This window comes from Marmota monax, unplaced genomic scaffold, assembly GCF_021218885.2.
Source record: "Marmota monax isolate L192 unplaced genomic scaffold, Marmota_monax_Labrador192_F-V1.1 WCK01_AAM20220418_F8-fsc00361, whole genome shotgun sequence".
Lineage (NCBI taxonomy): Eukaryota > Metazoa > Chordata > Mammalia > Rodentia > Sciuridae > Marmota > Marmota monax.
Window position 1 is genome coordinate 425,117 of NW_026693580.1, and position 22,167 is coordinate 447,283.

Consider the following 22,167-nt stretch of genomic DNA (forward strand, 5'->3'; position numbering starts at 1 on the left):
GTGATCTGACACCCTGAGATGAGGGTCCAGATGGAGACTGGGAATGTGGGTCCGTGGGTGCAGGGTGAGTGCTCACCTCTAGGAGTGGACCAGCCGGGTTGGGTCAGGAAGGGAGAAGCCCTTGGTGTTTCAGGCCTATCAAGCTTAATTCAGAATCAGGAACTTAGGCTACTTTTGGCAGAGCTGGGTGTGTTGGGGGTGAACCCTGCAGAGGTCACAGAGCTGCCTCTGAAGGTCAAGGAACTACCCCAAAGTCAGAGGAACTGACCCCAAAGTCCACAGCCCAGATGTCTGGAGTAGTTTTCCAAACCAGTCTGCAGCAGCTGTGCCCCTCGAGGGTCCCTGAGAAGACCGCCCAGGCTGGCACAGTCTGCTGGGCAGGGCACTGGCTCCCAGGACTGTGCCCGTTTATCCAGGGTCCTGGCTTCACTGCCAGCCTCTCGACCAGGACCCCGCCAGTGTCCCTGAGGTGATTCCTGCACAAGAAGGGGGTGGCAGTTAAGCCCCCTGGGCAGGAGTCAAACACTGGCCTCCTCCGGTCAACTCCCGCAAGCATCAATAGACAAAAATAGAACCCGGGAGGGCCGGGGCACAGCTCAGGGGAGAGCACCTGCCCAGCCTGCTCCAGGCCCTGGGGCCCATCCCCAGCACCAAAAAGTAGATGATTCAGCTAAGATGCAACAAAGGACCCTGGGGTGAGTTGGTCCTCACTCGTTTATTCATTTAACAAGCGTGCTTGGGGTACCCGGTAAAGCACCTGCAGAGAGGCACACCAGCCCTAATAGTCCAGTAGGGGATAATCAGCACACAGGTACCACTCAAAATCAATGAGATCTTTCCTCATTTGAAGGACATGGCGGCTCCTTGGGGCTCCTCAGGGCCGTGGGCCTCTCTGCCAGCCCCTTCGCACAGGCCCCTGTATTAGAAGCCTGGATCTTCAACCCTTGCACAAAGGGGTTGGAGCCATGAAGGTCCACTTGTGCCAAGGTTTTTAAAAAGATTTTTGACAATTTAAAAAGACCTGCCAACTGTATGACCTAGAGATGTCAAGAAAATTGAGAGGATAGGCCAGGAATGCATAATGTGTATGTAGATACTATCTAATATTTACTACCACAGAACACACATAAACCCATTATAAAAAGTTCACTTCACAGACACAAGCGCAGATCATGCATGGCTCGCCCTTAGCAGTTGAGAGAAATGTAAACAGACATGAAGATACAGTATCAAATCACACCTTCAGGAAATCAGCTGCAGACTCAGCCGGACCACCTGGATAACAGGGAGCCCCCTCCTCCTGAGCAGCTCTCTCTCGAGTACACTGCTTGTTACAGTAAAAAGTGATCTTTGTGGCTCTTGGGTGTTGTCACCATATGTAACCCACGTTGATCTGCTGTCTGTGAGGCAGCAGGCTCCCGGTCTACCGCAGGCCGTGGGCAGGCAGAATTACAGAGTCCAGTGGTCTGTGGATTCGTGACTGTGCCCTCACCTCTGCCTTGACCAAGGGTCAGACATGTATCTTATCTCCTCTGTGAGGTTTTCAGCTCTTGGAGGACAGAAATCTTGATTGCTTCTGCTTTGATTCCTTGTAAGTCTTGTACAAAGTAGGAAACTAGGCACAAGAAATCTTGATTGGACAGTGTGGACCACAGCTCAGCATGCCACACGGAGTCGGTGGTCTTGGGAAAATCAGGAGACCCACTGTTTCCTTTTTCCACGATTCATGTGCTCATGTGAATTCTGCTACACCATAGGGACTGGCCACGATTCCTCGGATCCCTGGGACCTCGGCCTTGACCTGGCTCTCAGAGTGCTGATACAACATCCTTGTGCAAGGGGATGGATCTCAGTCCAGCTGCCTGGAGAGGGCAGGGTGGAGGGACGGAGGACCATCAGAGGAGCAAGCACACCACCAACACCTCTGACCAGCCCTGCGTTACCGGCAGGGGGGTTTTCCTGGGCAAGATTCTGCTTCTTAGAAAAGATGAATGTGTGGTGGCACGCACCTGTAATCTCAGTGGCTCGGGAGGCTGGGGCAGGAGGACCACGAGTTTAAAGCCAGTCTCAGTAACTTAGGGAGGCCCGGAGCAATTCAGAGAGACCCAGTCTCAAAATAAAATATAAAAAAGGGGTGGGGATATGGCTCAGTGGTTAAGCACCCTGGGCTTCAATCCCCTGTACCAGCTCCTACCCCTAAAGAATGTGAAAAGTTAAGACAATCTAAATTCAGGAGGATTCATGTTTTAGTTTACATTATTCAGATTAAAGGGCTGTATTGAAGGCAGCAATTGACATTTTAGTGAAGTGATTTTACTTCTCAGAGAATGACCCATAGGGTAAAATTCATGACTAGGTAACTGGGTTTGTTAAGAGTCAGAGTTGGGGGTAGTGTCAAAGGTCACATCTTCCTGAGAAGCAGGCCATGTAGTTAATTATGTGGATCATTTCTTCCTCTTTTTTTTTTTGTTTGAACTTAACGTTTATTTTGTTCATTTTTTTTTTTTAACGTGGTGCTGAGGATGGAACCCAGTGCCTCACCTGTGCAGGCAAGTGCTCTACCACTGAGCGACAGCCCCAGCCTGAACCACTTCTTCTTACTAGTTGCTTGTGAAAGGAAGAGATCTATAGTCTACTTTTTTCCCCTCAAAATTAGTAATCAGAAGAAAAGCTATACCAAGAATTCAGCTTCTCGTCTTTTCTGGCTGTCTCTCATAGAAACCTGTCCCCGATCACCTCCTCTCCCTGTGGCTGTCTCCCTGGTGAGGAACGGTCATGGAACCTGGAATTGACCGTTGGCAGATGTGAGCAGATTGCAATGTGGCCGCGCCTGGCAAGCATTCTTCAGAGGCAGCTCATTCTGGGGCCTTTCGGGGCACCCCCCCTCCCACCCACACCTCCCGGCACGGGGGGCTCTGCCCGGGCCCCGCAGCATCCAGTGCTAGGAGCTGGGCAAGCTGCCTGGGCACAGCTTGGTGCCTCTTCCCGCCCAGCTGCTGCTGTGCCCTCTTCACAGGCCTGTGGGAAATGCAGCCCTTTGCAACCTAGAAGGCGGCTTCTGCCGTCTCCTCCTCCTTTTCTCCACTCGGCTGTGGATCATGTCCCCAGCAGTGACTTATGCTGTGTCTTGGAGGAGAGGATCTGTCCCCAAAGCATGAAGGGAAAGGTCTCAGGAGATTCCCTGGGCCAGGAGCTGAACACAAAGCCATAATTTTCTTTGTGAAAGATGAAAAATATCTTATTCCCCTCTCCACATCCTTCTCCCCTCTTCAGTCCAAAGTGCTAATTAAGTCCCCTGGTCACGTCAAGATGTGCTGATAATGCCGCTGCAAATGTCCAGCTTAGACTAGAGCAGTGTGTGCCTGGAGCAGGCCCCACGTCCCTGCACCCTGTGGCTGTTAAACCCCGCAGGGCCCGTCAGTCCGTGAGTTGGAGTTATTTATCTGGTCTCCACAGGCATAGAGTCACATGCAAGGGAACATTTCTGGGGGCTTTTAAGATCCAAAACTTATGGGTTGCTGAGCCGATTCATTTTATTGCTGTGACAACAGATTATCACAGCATTATCGGGTGCCAACTATGGGCAGAGCACATATCACAGCCGTGCTGCTGTGAAACCCGCGCTGTAACTAGAACCCTGGAGTGCAGCCTCCATTCCATTATCTAGAGATTCTTTCCTTTTCTGTGATAGGTGTGAAGACCCAGGTCCCTGGCACCCAGCTTTGGAGTAGTGTTAAGTTTGCAAGCAAACTTTCCCCCCAGTACTGAGGATTAGATCCAGGGGTGCTCTACCACTGAGCTACACCCCAGCCCTTTTAATTTTATTTGAGACAGGGTGTTGCTGAGTTGCCCAGGCTGGTCTTGAACTTGCGATCTTCCTGCCTCAGTCTCCTGAGTCCTTGGAATCTCAGGCCTGTGTCTGGCTCACGGTAAGCAATTTTCATTGGTGGGTGCACAAAGGATGAAGAGATTATTTTCCTTTATAAGATCAACACGGGAAACCAGTTCCCAAGTCAGAAGGTTAAGAGTAATCCTCTGTTTGTACAAGAGGAGTGAGTTTCGTATGGAAGGTTCAAATGTGGCAAGCAGAAGACATAGAAAAGAGCAAAGAGTTTCCATCAAGGGGCCTCATGGAGTGGCATTGACTTTTATGACTTTACAACCTTGAGCTTCATCTTGGTGTAAAATGCTTCCTTCTATAGAAACGGACTCATTAGTCAAGATCATAGAGACTGATGTATAACTACAATGTCTGTTTATTAATTTACATTAAGAAATAATCAGTCCAGTCATGATGGCGCATGCCGGTAATTCCAGGGGCTCAGGAGGCTGAGGCAGGAGGATCAGGAGTTCAAACCCAGCCTCAGCAACTTAGCAAGGCCTTAAGAAAGTTTGTGAGACCCTTTCTCAAAATAAAATATAAAAAAGGGTTGGGGATGTGGCTCAGTGGTTAAGTGTCCCTGGGTTCAATCCCCAGTACCAAAAATAAAAATTAAAAATAAAGAAATAATCAGCAGGTAGATACAGATCCAAATACTTTGGTCAGTGTATATTTTTCTTTGTAAGTAAATGTTCTTCTCTTACATGATACAAATAATCTCCTATTAGTTTAGAACCCTGTAGACAATGTCTTCTTGTGTTAACTTTGCACCTGGACTTACTTTGATATTTCTCTTCTTGTTCTTTGACTCAAAATATTTTTTCTTGAATCTCTGCTCTGTCACATGAATTTTATTTCATTTTATACATACATATGTAGTATATAAAGAGTATATATATTGTATATAAAAATATATATTGTTTTTTTTTTTTGAAAGTGCTGGGGATCTGACCAAGGCCTCGGGTATGCCAGGCAAGTACTCTACTAATGAGCGATACCTCATCCTCCATATGAGTTTTAGAAATAGCTTGACAATTTATACACCTGTACATCAAGAGCAAAAGAAAGGAAGAAAGAAAAAAAAGAATCTGTTAAGATTTTTCTTAATTTCATGGAATCAGGAGAAGTAGTAGTATTTCTGATGCTGGGTTTCTCTTTTACAAAGAAGACACACGCATATGAAATCAGGTCTTCCTTTATGTCTTTTGAAGAAGTCAAAACTTAACTTTGATGACATCTTTGATGACATTTATACCAAAGTCACTTAGATCATGTTTTTAAACTCTTTTCTTTTAGTTATTGCTGGTGCCCAGGAATGAGATTGGTCCTTGATGTCTGTCACAGGTGACTGTCCCCGTGCCAGTTCTAAGGGCTCCCTGCCGGTCTGATGTGCACAGTCTACACTTGCTGCTCAGGGTCATGTCATTGGCACAACACCTTATTCTTTCCCTTTCCTGTGTGGCGGCTCTTGTGTGAGCACATGTACCCTGGATGCTGGTAGGTCCCCACCTCCCAGCCCCTGTGCCGCGAAAGCCATGTGACATGGGGGCAGCAGAGTCTAGTGGGGGCCCTGGCTGTGGACTGCGCATTGGAGCGCTCACCCTCCCCTCCCCTCCTCACCCTACCCTGAGCTGCATAGCACAAAAGGACCCTTAGAACTGTGCTGTCTACAGCAGGATCCACCATGGACATGAGCAGAAAGCGACTTCCCACTTAAGCCCGGACAAGAAGGCCCGCGCATGGCCACCGTTCAGCCCAGGCCATCTGACCCGGGCCAAGGGACGTCCACGCCCGGGGTGCAGACCAGATCTCCTCCGTGATTCTGAGTCGAACCGAGGCAGGAGGGTTGCTTGTGTCGCTTGCCGGCTTTCCAGGGCTGCTTCTGCTTCCGTGCGGGTGAGTGCCGGTGACTGCTAGGTGTCCCGGCCAAGTTCAGGGAGCTCCTTTCTTCCCAGTTTGCAGCGAGCCTCTGTCACGAATGAGTGTTGACTTGCAGTCGATGCCTTTGTGCAGTCTCTTGCAGTGACGGTAGTCCACTGAGCAACAAGGAAGAAGAGGACGACCTATCGCAGTGCGGTCAGGAATTCCGAGCTCTCAGACCAGCTTTGCAGTGACGGCCTGACTGTGTGTCCACAGCGCCTTCTCATTTCTGCTGGAAGCAGAGGCTCATTTCATGTAGGGTTCTGGGTTCCAAGGACAAGCGAGTGGGCCTGTGATCTCCTGTCTGGTGCTGTCCTTGTCTGACACATTAGTTTCATAAAACAACGTGGGGAATGCTTCCCCTTCTTCCTGCAGGGAAGGGTTGGTATGAATAACTTTGGAATCATGGACTTTTAAAAAGCCACCTGGTGGATCTGCTGTATAAAACTGTCCAGACCTGGTGTCCATGGTGTGTACGGGAGCTCAACTTGGTCAGGACTCGTTCATAGGTCTCATAAAGTGTTTTCTAGGTGATTAGCTGTGGTATCTGGGTTTTCGAGTTGAGTTATTCATTTCTTTCTTTTTTTATTATTATTTTCTTATTTTTAGTTGGGTGTAATACCTTTATTTTATTTTTATGTGGTGCTGAGGATCGAACTCAGTGCCTCACGCATGCTAGGCGAGTGCTCTACTACTGAGCCACAGCCCCAACCCCTCATTTCTTTCTTTCTTTTCTTTTTTAATATTTAAAAATCCCGGGGCTGGGTTGTGGCTCAGTGGTAGAGCACCTGCTTAGCATGTGTGAGGCCCTGGGTTCCATTCTCAGCACCACATATAAATAAATGAAAAAGTCAAATGTCTATCAACATCTAAAAAAATCTTAAAAAAAAAATCCCCCTGTATCCGTAGTTGCCCTCCCCATGTGCTCTGCACACCCCCACTCGAGACTTCTCATTCCATTTAGTATCTACCCTTAGCTTGTTAATAACAGCTTATTATTTCTTAGGTCCACGCTTTAGAAGTAGTTTTGAATTTTCAGACATGAAATTTATTTATTTATTTATTTGGTACCAGGGACTGAATTTAGGGACACTTAACCACTGAGCCCCATACTCAGCCCTTTTTATTTTTTATTTGTGGAGAGGGTCTCGCTAAGTTGCTCCAAGTGGCTGAGCCTGGCTTTGAGCTTGTGATCCTGCCGCCTCAGCCTCCTGGCTCCCTGGGATCACAGGGCCGTGCCACTCAGGAAACATTGTGCACCAGATATCACTTCTCTTGTAGCTGAGGTTTAGTCTGTGGTTTCATGTGGAATAAAATGTCCCCGATATTCCATTTGTGCTGGAAAGCTTTTTCCTGGGTGGCAAATGCAGGATATATCGTGTCCCGGGAATGGCAGTTCTCAGAGATGAGGGCCCAGGTGGACTGAAACCCCGAGGGCTGGCTGGAGGGCAGCGTGATCTGGACCAGGCCAAGGGGAGACACAAGGGGACCTCTGCGGGGGCAGGTGCCACTCTCTCTACCACTTTGCCCCAGGAAGAGGCTGCCGCAGTCCTGAAGGAGCTGTTCCCAGGATTTATGCACAACCTGTGACTCCAGGAAGAGCCAGGGGCACGCAGGGCGTCACGATGTGCCACCCAGTCCTTCACTCACCTGCCCTGAGTGCTGCGGGGCCTGCTCCACTGTCCCCGTCGGGGGTTGCCCTGACTGGAGGGAGCCCTTGCCCACCTGGCAATACCTGGCACCTGGTCCCCACTCAGGTGGGCGTTGAGGATCTGGTTGCTAAAGCACTGGCAGTCAGGCTACAGAAGGCTTGGACGGTGCAGACTGGGTGAGCCAGCTCTAAACACCTGCCACCGTCTGTCCCATACTCTTCGACACCGTTTCTCCTTCCCATACTTGACCATTCAGATATCAGGACAATACCAAGAGCCAGCATCTGCTCCTGACCAGCATCGGCACTGATTCCTCCTGCAAATGCATTCCCACCTCTCCCAAGTGGAGAGGGAAGATGTCTGAGTGAAGCTCATTTCCACTGCCCATAGTCCCACTTGCTTAGCTTGTTTTCTAGGGACTAAATTATAAAATTAACAGCACCTAGTGAGTTAGTGGTGGTTAACTGAGCGACAAGGAAGAAAAGGACGAGTGGGTAGAACTCCTGCTCTGTCCCCACCCATCCCAGGTGTCTCCTGGGCCTTTCGGGTTCTTCCCTCTGAGGTCACCCCATCTTTTCTGTGCTCTAGCCGTGCCACTGCTGCCCAGGGCCCTCCTGGTGAGGCGCCCTTGCGGGGCACCAGACGCATGGTCTCCAGGTGATCCTGCTTGTATGACGTTGCTACTGTCTTTTGGGGGTATTTCTTGATTTTTAAAATGGTGGTAAACTAACGGTGACATAAAACTTACATTTAAGGATTTGTGAGCGTGTGATTCAGTGGCATAAAGTATCTCCATAGTGATGTGTGGCCAGCACCACTATTCTTTCCAGAACCTTCCATCCCACTAAACAGAAACTGTACCACTTAAGCATGCCTCCTCCCTGCCACCCCTCCCCACAACAGTCCCCGGTGACCTCTACTCTACTTTCTTTCTCTGAATGGGCATATTTTGGGTTCTTCATTCAAGTGGAACTGTAAATATTTGCTCTTTGGTGTCTGCTTGTTTTATGTAGCATGGTATTTTCTTTGGTTGTGGGGACTGCACCCAGGGACACTTTAGCAATGAGCTACAGCTCAGAAGTTTGTATATTTCACTTTGAAACAGGGTCTTACTAAATTTCCCAGGCGGACCTCAAACTTGCAATCCTCCTGCCTCAGTTCCCTGAGTGGTTGGGATCACAGGCGTGAGCCACGGCACCTGGCGGAGCATGAGGTTTGCAGGTTCACTGACGTTGTGGTGAACATCAGGATTTCATTCCTTTTTATGGACGGGTGACATTTTACTGCCCTTTAGCACATGAGCCTCCGGGGGACACGGCATTTTGTCTATCCATGGGTCTGCTGACGGACACCGGCTGTCCACCCATGGAGTGCTGGGGCACGGGAACCTCTTGAGCCCTGCTCTCTACACTTGGGACGTGAACCTCGGTGGAACTGCTGCATCACAGGTCCCTGCGTGCCCAGCGTCGGGGTTGCCCGAGGGCTTCCACAGAGGCCGCTCCACGTGACATTCCCACGGGCAGTGCCCCGGGCTCTGGTTCCTCCACGTTCCCATTTAAAAAAAATGTGTTCCAGAATCCAAAAGAGGAAATAACAGCTTCCGCACAACAGACACAGGGCCGCATCTGAACAGGGCCCGCCTCCGGGTTTCACCCAGGCCAAGAGGTGAGCGGTGAGGGAGGTCCTGAGGAGACGCTCGGGGCCCTCTGTTGTTGGAGATGAGTCAAGCCACAGTGAGACCCACCTCTGCACCTCCTGGCAGAGTGTGGAGGGCATGGTGGAAGGGAGTGGGGAGCGAGGGTAGGGACAGAGGGTCCAGAGACAAGCTGTGCCCTTGGAAGGCACCCCCCCCCCCAGTGCTCTGCTGCCTCCAACTGAGCCCCGTCTCCTCATGACCTATTCAGCAGTGGACTTACCAACCTGCCACTCCACGGGCACGGTCAGAGCCCTGGTGACCCACTCACTTCCCCAGAGCCCACCTCGGCACATGGCTGAATTGGGGACCAGCCCTTTAGCACACGAGCCTCTGGGGTACACTTCAAGATGATTTTTTTGGTGGCAGGTACTGAGGATTGCAGCCAGGGCCTCCAGCGCCCTGGGCACATGCACACCCACACTGCAGCAGGCCCACACTGGTGAGCAAGCATCTTCAGCACACGTATCTTATCACATAAGAAGCAACTGCGGGCAGAGTGACCCCAGCCATGCCCACGTGAAGGCCGGTGAGGACAAGACGAGCCCTCTGTGGTGAAAATGGCCCAGCGTAACGGCCTACCCCGTGCCTTTGTTTTATCGCCCTCTCTGGGCTCAGCCTCGGTTTCTTCTCCTGGAGCTGGGCCTCCCCACCTGCAGCCTCTTGCTTCCTGACTGAGCTGAGCACGGCCGGCTGAGCAGAGGGAATGGCAGGTACCTGAAGGCGGTTGGTGGTGGCAGCCTGATTGTGGAGAGCACCTTGGCTCCGCTGGGTGTGGACCCAGGGCAAGGCCTCCAGGCTCCTCTTCAGGACTCCCCACAGGCTCCCCTTACCACCCTTGACACTCCAAACCATCAGCCACGCCCACGGCTTGAGATCCCAGCGCCTCCCAGGGCTCAGCCGCCTGCAAGCATTTTCCTGGCCAGTTGTCCTGGGACATGGTTGGGTGGGGCTGCAGAGCCCGACCAGCAGTTCTTCTAGAAGCTTCCCTAACACGGCCTGCCTCCTCCTCAGCCAGCTGCCATGGGGACATGTCCATAAGGTCATGGCTGCGTTGGTGAGTGGCCACTGAGCCGAGCATGCGCAGTGGCTGCAGAGGACAGGAGCCGATTGCAAAGAAACTGGCTGTACTCCTGAGTCCTTGGCACTCTTACTGTGACTGTCCCATTGCCACAGTGCCCACAGAGTGTCCTCGTCTACCAGGTCTACCAGAGACGAGGGATGAGATTTATGGCCAACTCTTCTGTCCCTCGGGACTGTCACTCAACTTGGAGGTTATTCTGTAAACGGGGTAAAATGCACACCTGGGTCTAGGAGACCCACTGAGCACGTGGTAGGGGACAGGGTGTGTAGGGGACAGGGTGTGTAGGGGACAGGGCGTGTGGCGCACTGTCTTTTACGTTGGAATGAAGATACTGACACGTTGGGCCACTGAGAGCCCCTCCTCACGGAGACAAGAGATCTCTGAGGTACCTGGGATTTTGGCTGCTCTGCCGCGGCCCGTCCACGCCTTTCTAAGACGCGGGGAGTGCGTGACTCGACACCTCCATCCTGACAGCACACTGGGGGATGCCCTGGGAGTGGGGTGGTGGGGGCCCAGCGGCCTCAGTTTCCTGAAGGAGCCAGGGAGCCAGGGAGCTGGGAATGTGGGTTGCTCTCCTGGTCTTCAGCGCAGGAAGCCAAGCCACGGGGAGGCTGCAGGACGGGGACACCTCACCCGCCACTTCACGGTGAGGGCTGTCAGGCCCCTGACCTCTCTCCACCCCGGCTGACAGGCAGCTTTGGTGGGAGTCAGGAGGCCATGTCAGCTGCAGCCATTTTAGAGACGAGGGATTTTCAGGGAGAGTGGAAGAGGTGCTAGTAATTGGGGTACAAAAATGGAAGCAGATGTGTCAGACATTACAGCAGGCGGGAGGGAGTCAGTGCCCCCCAAACAAAGGGCCAACGGCGGCTCTCTGTGGCGGCTCTCTTCAGTCTTCGTTCAGCCAAGAACAAGAAGCAAAGGAACCAGGAGAAGGGGCCTCAGCTGTGCTCCTGTCCACTCCCACCTGGGTCCTCAGTTCTTAGAGTTTAAAATAAAAGCAGCAACAGGAACTTAGCTTGGGGCTAAAACTGGAAATAATTCAGGAGGTTCTATTCTTTTGAACATAAGATTTAATTTTTTTCAGGTTCAAATAAACATAGTCCAAAGTACTACCACGATGGCCATGAACGTGAGGAGAGGTGACAGCACCCGACAGTGACCTGAGACGGGCGTTAATTTGGGTGAACGTTCGCGTTTTTTACATATGAAAAATTAGAATCATGGAATTGAGATGTGAACCTCCTGACACAGACCACTCTTCCCTCCTCCACGGCCTGTTTCGGGAGCAAAGAACAAACCTCTGTGGTTGTCAAATGAGAGCCGACTCTGTTCACTGTAACCCTTCTCAGTGAACTCTGCTGTTGTCCATGATTTCTGTTTCTTTTCAAGTTCTCACGACCTATGTGCTCGGTGTTGTACTTATTAACACAGTTTTAGAGGCACTGGCTTCCCAATAACTATGAAAAGATTTCCCCAAACCACTTCCCATGTGATACTTACAATGGACCAACACTAAATGTACCAAGGGCATTAGTGCCTTGGGTAATTCCCCACCCACCTAGAGGAGGGAAGACACAAGTGTCACAGCCGACACTCTTATAATAACCACTATCACCACCAAAAAAAAAAAAAATTACAAATTTATTTAATCAGAGTTTTATGTGAGACTTCAAAAATGAAGATCTGAAGACCCAGAGAGTATTTTCTGTTTTTATGCCTAGGCTAGATGAAGAACAGCTATGCAGAAATGTGATTGGACCAAAGGGCGTGGCCCAAGGTAATGAGCCGGGCCCAGTGTGTTAGTCAGCTTTCTGGTACTATAACAAATTCCTGAGTCAACCAGCTTATAAAGAAGAAAGGTTCATTTTGGCCCAGTTTTGGAGGCTTCCGTGCATGAGTGGCTGGCCGTGTTGCCTATGGTGAGGCAGCAGCACACTAAGGAGGGGAGCACGGCGCTGAGCAACAGGACTCACCTCACAGCCTGGACAGGAAAGGGAAGGCAGGAAGCCAGGGTCCCCGCCCCCTTCAAGGGCATACCCGAGGGTCTGCAAGACCTCCCATGGCCCGCCTCTCATAGGCTCCTGCCTCAGGTGACCATGCCTTCGACACATGGGCATCCAGAGTTTCCAGACCCACAGCAGAATTACCCAGCTGGCCGGTGCAGGTTCTTGTCCTCCCGGGCAGGAGACCTTCGAGGGCTCTGGGGAGGAGGCGAAGGGCCTGAGAGGGACTTCTCTAGGATTCCCTCTTGCTCTGGAGGGTTCCAGTGTCCATGCCCACGGTGGAGGGTGGCTCCTGGCCTTGCAGCTGGGCGCACTGAGCAGGGGCCATGCTCTGAGTGCCAGCGTCACTGACACCGCTCAGCTGTGCCCAGAAAAGTTTTTGATCCCCAAGAAGTTACAACATCAGTCGTGTGTTTTAGTTGCATGCATTATATGTCACAGAAAAAAAAAAAGCAGAGGAAATGGAATCTTGCTTATGAGGTTGATTTATTTTAACTGAAATCATTCTCTAGGGCCCTCGTATCAACACCCCAGGTGAGTTCAGCGACGTAATCAGCATTTGCCGTGAGGCTTGCCCTCTCCCACCGCGACAGTTGTACTGGTCAGGACTCTTGGACTGCAAACTGCAGGGAATTGTTAAACTGTCTCACCCAAAAGAAGTTTCTTGGCCACATGAATGAAAGGGCGGTGGGCTCAGCTATGGCTCCGACACTGAGATCGGATTAATAATGCCTCCCTCCTCCCTCCTGGGCTGACTGTCCCGGGGATGACCGGGACCCAGTGCAGCCCCCAGGCTCTCTGCTCCTTTTAATCAGGGCACTACAAAGCGGGAGGCTGTCTTCAGTGGTCCCGCCGTTCTGTGGTGAGCTCCCAGGAGATCAGCCTGTCCACAGGCTTGTTCTTCAACTCCTCGCTGTGGCCGGGGCAGGCTGAAGCCAGCCCTGGGTTTACTGGTAGGAACAGGAAGGACCGCACATGATGGTGACTGCACAAGGGCCCAGCTGACGGGCAGCGCGGCCCTGGCTACTTATGGCAACCCTGGTGCTCTGGTGGCAGCTGGCTCCATCTGCCTGAAGAAGGGGCATCCTCTGTGTTGGCCATGGCCCGGGCGCCATGGAGTGGCCGAGTGTCCCCTTCCCTCAGCAGCCTGGAGTGGGGGTGGGAGGGCGTCCACCGAGGGAATGGGGCTGGCTTCCTGAAGGGGAGAGCAGGCGGGGGGCAGCAGGACACCAGAGGAGCCCTGCAGAGGAGACGCCACGGCCTGGTAGGTCCTGCTCGGTCTCTCCACTCAGCTCAACCCCACCCCACGGTGACCCTCCCGGGCTACTGGCCCAAGTGTGTGTCGGGGGTAGGGAGGTGCCACCTGCCTCCTGCCATCTGCACCCTGCAGAAAAAGAAAAAGAAAACCGAGACCTACCGTTAAAGAGCATGAAGTATGTGACTTTAAACCATGTCAAGGGAGAAAGTTGTTTTGTTTTTAAATTCTACTTTGTTTTCCCAAATAATTTAAAAGTTGTCATGCAAAATTGAAGACGGTGCATGCTATTTTAGTTGCTTTTTATCAAAATAATATAAGCAAGCTGCTCATCTAGTATGTGTTCAAATATGATTACCCTGTAGAAAACTTACCAAATTAAGGGGTTTTAAGAAAATTATTGTATGTGTCACAGTTATATCAGTTCTGAACCACTGAAGTAAGAGCCTGGTATAGCTCCTGGAAAGTCAGCCCAAGTTTTCAGGAGACTTTCACCCACAATTTAGCTTTATTACTGAATTATAGCTACTAAGTCATGGTTTGTCAAAAACTTGAATTAGCCTTTTATGTCTGTGAGGACCAAAGTCACCCACCCCCAGGGCCACGGGACTTTAACAGCAGCCCCACTGACGTCAGACCAAGGAAAGCACAAGGTAAACACCGAGCGGATAATGTGGTCTGGTGGAGCAAAACCAGGGGCCCGGTGGGGGACGGGACAGTCACCTGGGGTTTGTGTCTGCTTGAGTCTCACAGGGCATGGCCCTCCTAAGTGAAATGTGTCCCCACACCCCAAAACTTCAGCCTGGTTCTTTCTGGATAAGAGAAACGAACGAGCCGGATTTCAGTGACAAACCCTGGGGGAAGGCCCCTCTGCCACCGCGGGACTGGGCTTCCTTCCCGGCCTCCTGCAGCTCCCGGGGCGGCGTGGCCTCCCTAGGTCCTCGTGGGCCCCCAGGCAGGGCAGAGGCCTCCAGCTGTGTAGTGGCTGCAAACGCAATTTCCCAGCCCAAGGTAGCCCTCACCCTCGCTGTTCCCTCCGAGAGGCTCAGGAAGGTGCTGACCCGGTGTTCCTCTGGCCAGAGAGCCTCCTTGTTTTGTTTTATTTATTTATTAAAGAAGTACTTGCAATTAAAACCAAGAATCAGTAAATGGGATGACATCAAGCAAAAAGTTTCTTCTCAGCAAAAGAAACAATCTGTGAGGTGAACAGAGAGCCTATATCCTGGGAGAAAATCTTTACCTCTCACACATCAGATAGAGCACTGATCTCCAGGATATATAAAGAACTCAAAAAGTTAAACACCAAAAAAACAAATAACCCAGTCAACAAATGGGCCAAGGACCTGAACAGACACTTCTCAGAAGAGGACATACAATCAATCAACAAATATATGAAAAAATGTTCATCATCTCTAGCAATCAGAGAAACGCAAATCAAAACTACTCTAAGATATCATCTCACTCTGCCAGCTATTATAAAGACAAACAACAATAAGTGTTGGTGAGGATGTGGGGGAAAAGGCACACTCATACATTGCTGGCAGGACTGCAAATTGGTGCAGCCAATATGGAAAGCAGTATGGAGATTCCTTGGAAATCTAGGAATGGAACCACCATTTGACCCAGCTATCCCACTCCTCGGTCTATACCCAAAGGACTTAAAAAAGCATACTACAGGGACACAGCCACATCAATGTTTATAGGAGCACGATTCACAATAGCTAAACTGTGGAGCCAACCTAGGTATCCTTCAGTGGATGAATGGATTAAAAAAATGTGGCATGTATACACCATGGAATTTTACTCAGCAATAAAAGAGAATAAAATCATGGCATTTGCAGGTAAATGAATAGCACTGGAGAAGACAATGCTAACTGAAGTTAGCCAATCCGCCCCCCAAAACCAAATGCTGAATGTTTACCCTGATATAAGGAGGCTGACTCATAGTGGGGTAGGGAGGGGGAGCTTGGGAGGAATAGACAAACTCTAGATAGGGCAGAGGGGTGAGAGGGGAAGGGAGGGGGCAGGGGGTTAGCAATGATGGAGGAATGTGATGGACATCATAATCCAAAGGACATGTATGAAGACACAAATTGGTGTCAACATATTTTATATACAAGCAGAGATATGAAAGATTGTGTTGCATATGTGTAATAGGAATTGTGATGCATTCCGCTGTCATGTATTTATTTATTTATTTATTTATAAATCAATGAAAAATAAAGAAAGAAGTACTTGCCCCGAGTGAGGCTGCCCTGACTGGTAGGCCGTGGGTACAGAAGAGTCCCCACGTACCCGGACCCTGCACCCTGTTGGTGTCCCCTGAGCGGGGGCAACAGCAGCCCTGGACGTTTAGTGAGGACTGCACAAGATCTGTTGTGCAGAGGTCCCTCGTTTCCCTTCTCACCTTAAACCTCAAGTTCAGAGGTCTTGGATGCTCTGGGGTCGGGAAGAACGGCTGGGGCTCAGGCCCCAGTGTCCCTCAGTGACCCCTCGGTCACCAAACGCAGTGAAGGGCGACCCTCTGTGTTCCTGGGCCACACACAGGGCTCCTTCCAAGCATGTTCAGCATCGGGCAGTGGAAATGAACTCCTACGCCTGCCCCAGCTTAGAGGAGTGCATGACTGCCCCTGGGATCCTCGCATGGTGACATGTCACAGTGGATTTCCTGATGATCCTCCCAAGAACCAGGACCCCACCTCCCTGGCCAGGGTTCACTCTAGGACCATCATCGGTCACCCCGGGGTCCGTCTGCACAAGGAGGACGGCCTGTCTGCACACGGCCCTCACTTTTCTTGTCCCAGGGGCTGTAAAACACAGTCTCAGCCCTAGTAATGCAGCCAACCCAGGGAAAACCTGAACCTCCAACACCAATTCCATCTGCGTGGGGATGAGCAGGAAGCTGCTGCCCGGGGGCTGTGAAGGGGGATCAAGCCCGCACCTTGTAGCACAGTGAGCTGGCCTCTGTTTCTAACTCCAGTGCAAACATTAGACTCTGAACCACTCACCACCCGCCTTTCTTTTCTTGCTTTTAAATATTTATTTTTTAGTTGTGGTTGGACACAATATTTTTATTTTATTTACATGGTGCTGAGGATGAACCCAGGGCCCCGCACGTGCCAGGCGAGTGCTCTACCGCTGAGCCACAACCCAGCCTCATCACCTTCTCCCACCCACCTTGTGGCTGCGGACTCCTGCCCTCGGGCCCCAGTGCGCTGCCTGAGCAGAACCCCCACACGCCTGGGGCAGCGCTGACCACTGCCCGGCTGACCCCGCAGCCTTCCTATTTCTTTGTTTTGTTTTTTCTCTTTTCTTGCAGGGCTGGGATGGCACCCAGGGCCTTGCCCAGCGCCGGGCCGCTAGCCCCGAGCGCCACCCCCCCCCCCAGCCCACAGAGAGGCTGCCTGAGCTGCCAAGGGCAGGGACCCTCCGTTTCTTGTCCAAGTACATTCCTTCCTCACGACCCTGGCCAAGAAGTGACCCTCGACTGAGAATTCCTCTGGTTTCCTTTGCAGTCAGCCTCTCTGGAGCAGGAGAGGGAGCAGGGGTCAGCCAGCAGGGGTGAACTGTGCCTTTTGTTTTTTGGTACCAGGGACTGAACTCAGAGGCACTTGAACCCTGAGCCACACCCCAGCCCTATTTTGTATTTTATTTAGAGACAGGGTCTCACTAAGATGCTTAGCGCCTTGCCGAGCTGAGGCTGGCTTTGAACTCCGGATTCTTCTGCCTCAGCCCTGTGAGCCCCTGGGATGACAGGCCGGCAGCTGGCTTGTTCTTTGATGTAGATCTTTTTTTTTTTTTTTAATGTATAAACACTGCTGAATAAACAATTTGTTAGAAATTCAAGAATTAGAAGAAGCTGAGAGAGCTTTGGCTGGAGTTTTTCTTTCTTTTTTTTTTAATTTATTGGTTTGACTTCAAACAGTAAAAAAACAGGATCGATTATTATTATCATTATGTTATTATTGCCAGTCCTTGGACAGCTGTGAGTGAGGGCATGCTAAATTCCTGGGTGCTCTTTTGAGTTACATACTGAGCCTTTTGTGGACTTCACTACCGTGATGTTCTCTCCCCCTGATGCGGATTAATCCACACCCTGATATCTGTGCCTTGCTGTGGGTGCTAAGTGGACTGGGGTTTGCTGCAGCCTTGGAATGCGCTTGAAGCCAGCTGGGTCTCGGTTTCATTGAGCGTGGAGCTTTGTGTTCACACACAGTTAATAAATGATGGCGTTCATGTAGCTCAAGGGACAGGATGGGGGACACCCAACACACCGCAGGCAGAGAGTTCCCAGGATGCACCTACGGCCAGTCTGGGCCTCTATGAAAGACCAGAGATGGAGGCTCCATGTTCCCCAAGGAGAGAAGATTCTTTAGAAGTGAGCACCGGAATTTCCATTCGGGTGTGGAATGGGTTTAGGAAATTCCTCCAAGTCAGAAACTGTTTTCCCCAAAGTCAGAATTAAGTCCAGTTGCTGCTCCTAGAAGGTCTTCATGGTACCTCCCGATCTCCGCGGTGGTTGGGGATCGGCCATTTCCTCTTTGGAAAGACACCTGGTTTGTCTTTCCCTTGCCTTTCCTTACTTGTCCTTCCGGCATTTCCTTTGCTTGTCCTTGATGGCGCTCTCTGGGGGTTCTGCCTTTGGCTCCCCGCTCTCTGTACTCTCCCTGGGAGAGCATTCTGGGAAATCTCAGGACAACATGCCATGTACTCTCCTGCCTCGGGGCCTTTGCATGCCAGCATTCTCTGCTTAGAATGCTGTTTCCCAGATACAGGCTGCCGCAGTCTGGCTGGGCACAAATCACGAGCCACTGAAGCAGGAACCAACTTTATTTCTGAACTCCCCCAGCACACTCCACACATGCTCCCGGGAATTCTCCTGAACGCCACGTGCTCCTCCAGGAACCACCAACCGGAAAAATCCCTCCTCCGGCACTTCCCCAACCAATGAGAAGTCTTCAGGAATCCCCGCGCAAGAGCTCAACCAGAACTCAAGGGGAACTCCGCCAGAACTCAAAAGTCATCATCTTAAAGGCTCGCTGGCGTCACCTCTCAACCACTATTTCTGGCAAAAATGCCATGCGTCATCCCAACTCGGCTGTGGCCCTCAACATCAGGCCATGTGGCTTTTTTTCTCCTTAGTGTCCTACTCCAATGCCATCTTTCAAGTGGAGCCTCCTGGCTGTCTGTGGAAAATGGCAGGTGTCCCGTCAGGGCTGGGCTGAGGGTCAGGCAAGCGAGGCGCCCATGCAATATTCACAGAGGTACCCTACTATCCTGCAAGCACTGGTCAGTGCTGCAGGGTGAGTGCCCCTCGGGCTTTGCTTGCCTGGTCTGTCTCATCTTTGGGGACATTATCACCACCTTGGTCTCCCCCTGCCCTGCCCCTGCCACTAGAGCCCTGTGGAGGACCGCCCTCGTCTGTAGGGGTTTTGTCATCTCCCCAAAGAGTCTGGCCGTGCAGAGCATGGCCCCTGAGCAGTGCACGTCCTGGTTGAAAGAGCCGTGTGACGAGGACTCCTGCCCTCGGTTTTCATGACTTTCAGTGCAGGGACACCTGTTCTGGAAGTGGGTGTCTCCCTTGGGTGGCCCCCAAGCTTCTCAGATTCACCATGTCCAAAATCGCCCTCTCTACCTCTGCTCCCACCGAGTTCCCTTTTCTGAGGCTCAGCGTTAAGGTGCAGGGATGTGGTGGCTTGGGCTCCTGGGTAAGCCGCTAAGCCGGCCTGGTCCTTCCCACCCCACGGCCCCTCCCTCAGGCCCCACTCCCTCCTCGGCCCAACTCCGCCACCTTCCAAAGATCCTGCCTCCTGCTTCTGCCACAAGGGTGTGGAGTGAGCCCTCTGAGCCACTCTGATGGCGCCATCTCCTCTTCCCAGTCCTTCCCGGTAGCCCAGGGCGCTGAAAGGCAGCTCAGTTTTGTGGACAGGAAAGGCCCTGGGATGCGCCTGCCGGCTGCCTGTCCTGTGCCTCACAGCCCCACCCCATCTCCCTGATCCCGACCCCACACACCCCTGTGCAGCTACCCGGAGGGAATAAGGATATAACCCCACGCAGCTCATCACGCATCTGATCCTGGGAAAGAGGACACTGGTTGTGATGTCACCCGTGGCTTTGCCAGATGAGGGAGGTCACCCAGCCTGTGGGTCGGGAAGAGCTCGGTCACTAGTCCTAGCTTTGGCCTGCAGCAGCCTCCTGGACCTGCTGCCCAGAGGGAGAAAGGTGGGTTCTGCCCAGACCACACAGCCCCAGGCCGCCAGGCGACGTCTCACCAGTGGACAGAATACGGGCCTGCTCCTCCCGTCTCTCCACCACACCTGATTGCTCTTAGTGCATCAGGGGCTCTTATGGCAGAATCTTTATGCAGAAGGTCAAGTTCCCAGAGAGCAACACCACGTGCTCCTGTACCTGTGGGCTTGTGATTCTCAGGGAGGGAGAAGACCTTGTGCTACAGGGGGTTGGGCAGCTGTGCCAACAGCTAGCACGGATTAAAGTCCTAAGAAAATTCATTATGGGACAGAAAGGGGTGCAGCCTGTGGCTGCCTGTGGGCTCCACTCCTGGGTCCCTGCAGTCTAGGTCTGAACCCCCAGGCCTGCCCTGCTCCTCTGCGATGTCTGTCCCAGCCTTTCTCCCCCAGGGCGTCCCCAGCATCTTCAGGACCCACAGGGCTTTCTGGCTGCATGGATGTGTCTACCTGGGGATGGCTTTGCTATGCGGGGGGGAAGGGGGGGGCGACTAAAGGACATTTTCCTTACTTGCCAACTAATTATTCCAACATCCTTAAACAACAACAACAACAAACCCTTTCTCACTGCCTGGTGTGAGGAATTAACTGTTATACATTACATTCTTAAAAAATAGTGGGATAGGGTGCCTATTTTCCATTTGTCTGTCCATTCCTGCACCAGTAACTTCCTCATTTATAGTTTCTTTCCAGAATGTTCTTTGAATTTTGGTACTGAGATTTTTTTGTTGATTTTTAACAGGAAAACCTAGTTAAGAGTTTTTATTGGAGCAATTAGGCGATGCCCGAAAATTAACTTTGAAAAAGCAAAACTCTCATTTTAATTTTCACATCATGAAGCTGGTTAGTTAGCTGCTAGTTTAGGAGTAACCAGACAGTTCCAAAACCATATCGAAAGCTGACGTCAAGTGGTAACCACAGTTTTAAGCCAATCGCTCCACTTCCTCATCTAGCCACCAAGCTCACACACATCTTAAACGCTAATGGAGATGTGCAACAATGTTCTTGCACAATTTCAGTGGTGGATGGGATGTTATGGATGGAAAGTTCTTCCATTTGTCCACCCTACTATTTAGAAACAAAAGCAGCCCCCCTCCTATCCCATGCATCTTTCTTCTATTTTCACCTGGTAACAGTGAAATTCATCTTTAGCTTAGTTTGTCTCAGAATTTATTTTGTGAGACCTTTTAGGCAGCCATAAACTGTATCCTCACCCTCAAGCACTGGCACGATCAATCCCTGTTGTGCATCTAACACGAGGTGCTGCGTACTGCCCGAGGGCCGTGCCGCCTGTGCTGTGTCCACAGCAGCCCACCTGCTTATGCTGTGGGACTAAGAACAGGTACTTTGCTTTTTACCTCGCTTACATTAAATCCCTAGTGCCCCCTTTTTTTTTTTAAATAGAGTCTACTTTCTAATTTAAGCGAAGGGCTTTGCAAGCCCCTGGGGCCAAGATTTCATTCCGCAGCCCTGTAGCTGGAAGCGGGCAGATGATCTGGTTCACTGGTTGCTCTTCTGAGCTTTCTCTCCGGGGCTCCAGGCCCTGTCCCTCTCTGCTGGGGGAGTAGTTAATCATTTTTCTCATAATGTCTGGCTTTCAGTTAATGAGTGCCCAGGTGATCTGATCCAAGGCACGGCTTCCAGGGTTTGTGCAAGCCACTTACGGGAGCCTGAAACTACCTTTCATTTCAGGTGGTGATAGCCGGTAGGGATAACAGAACTTAGTTTACATGATCATGAAGTCATCTAATCCTTAATTGTTACAAAAGTGGATGGAGCTGCTTTTTTCAAATATCCTGAAGCACGGCGGTGGAAGTCTACCCCATCCATCCCTGCAGGCCCTGTGTTTTCACAACTACTTGAGCCAGCTCAGTTTTATACTATATGTCAATCAAAAAAGAAGGGGGAGGGGAGGGAGAAAAGGGAATAAATAAGCCAAACATACCTGCTTGACCCTTGTTGACTAACTTTTGTGCACCCTTCTCTGGCCAGAATCCTGAGCAGGGCAGCTCAGCCTTTCATAACCAAGGACTTCAAGTGAACGCATTCCGGTGCGCATGCGGGCTGCAGAGAAGGGAGCAGAGGACAGTGTCCGCAGGGGGCCTTGGGATGCTACACCTATCGGGGATGCGGCTGTGACTGAGATTCCTTTCTCGATTCCGGAGCTCCCCCTTTGAGACACACCTTTGGACATTTTAATCTGCCAGTTTCCTACGTGTGTCCCTTTCCTGTCCCTTCAGCCCACATCCTGGCCTGCCTGCCTGCCACCTCTTAACCTTGGCCCTGGAGGCAGCTCACAGGTCCTGGCCTGCACACTACTGCTGGGTTCGTGCCTTGGCTCCTGGGACGTTCAGTGTCCTCCCGGTCTGGGCGGTCCGGTGGTCCTGTTCTTCTCTTCAGCCCTGCACAGGAATATCAGAGCACAAGACTTTGGC

General features: G+C 51.3%; 1 long non-coding RNA gene across 1 annotated transcript; it reads right to left on the reverse strand.

The window, feature by feature from the left end:
• Nucleotides 1–12,699: 12,699 nt before the first annotated feature.
• LOC124102854 (uncharacterized) lies at nucleotides 12,700–21,931 on the reverse strand. Its single transcript, XR_006855016.1, has 2 exons — nucleotides 21,678–21,931; nucleotides 12,700–13,616 (listed from the first exon to the last, which is right to left on the reverse strand). It is a non-coding gene; the product is annotated as an uncharacterized LOC124102854 (long non-coding RNA).
• Between the last annotated feature and the right edge of the window lie 236 nt (nucleotides 21,932–22,167).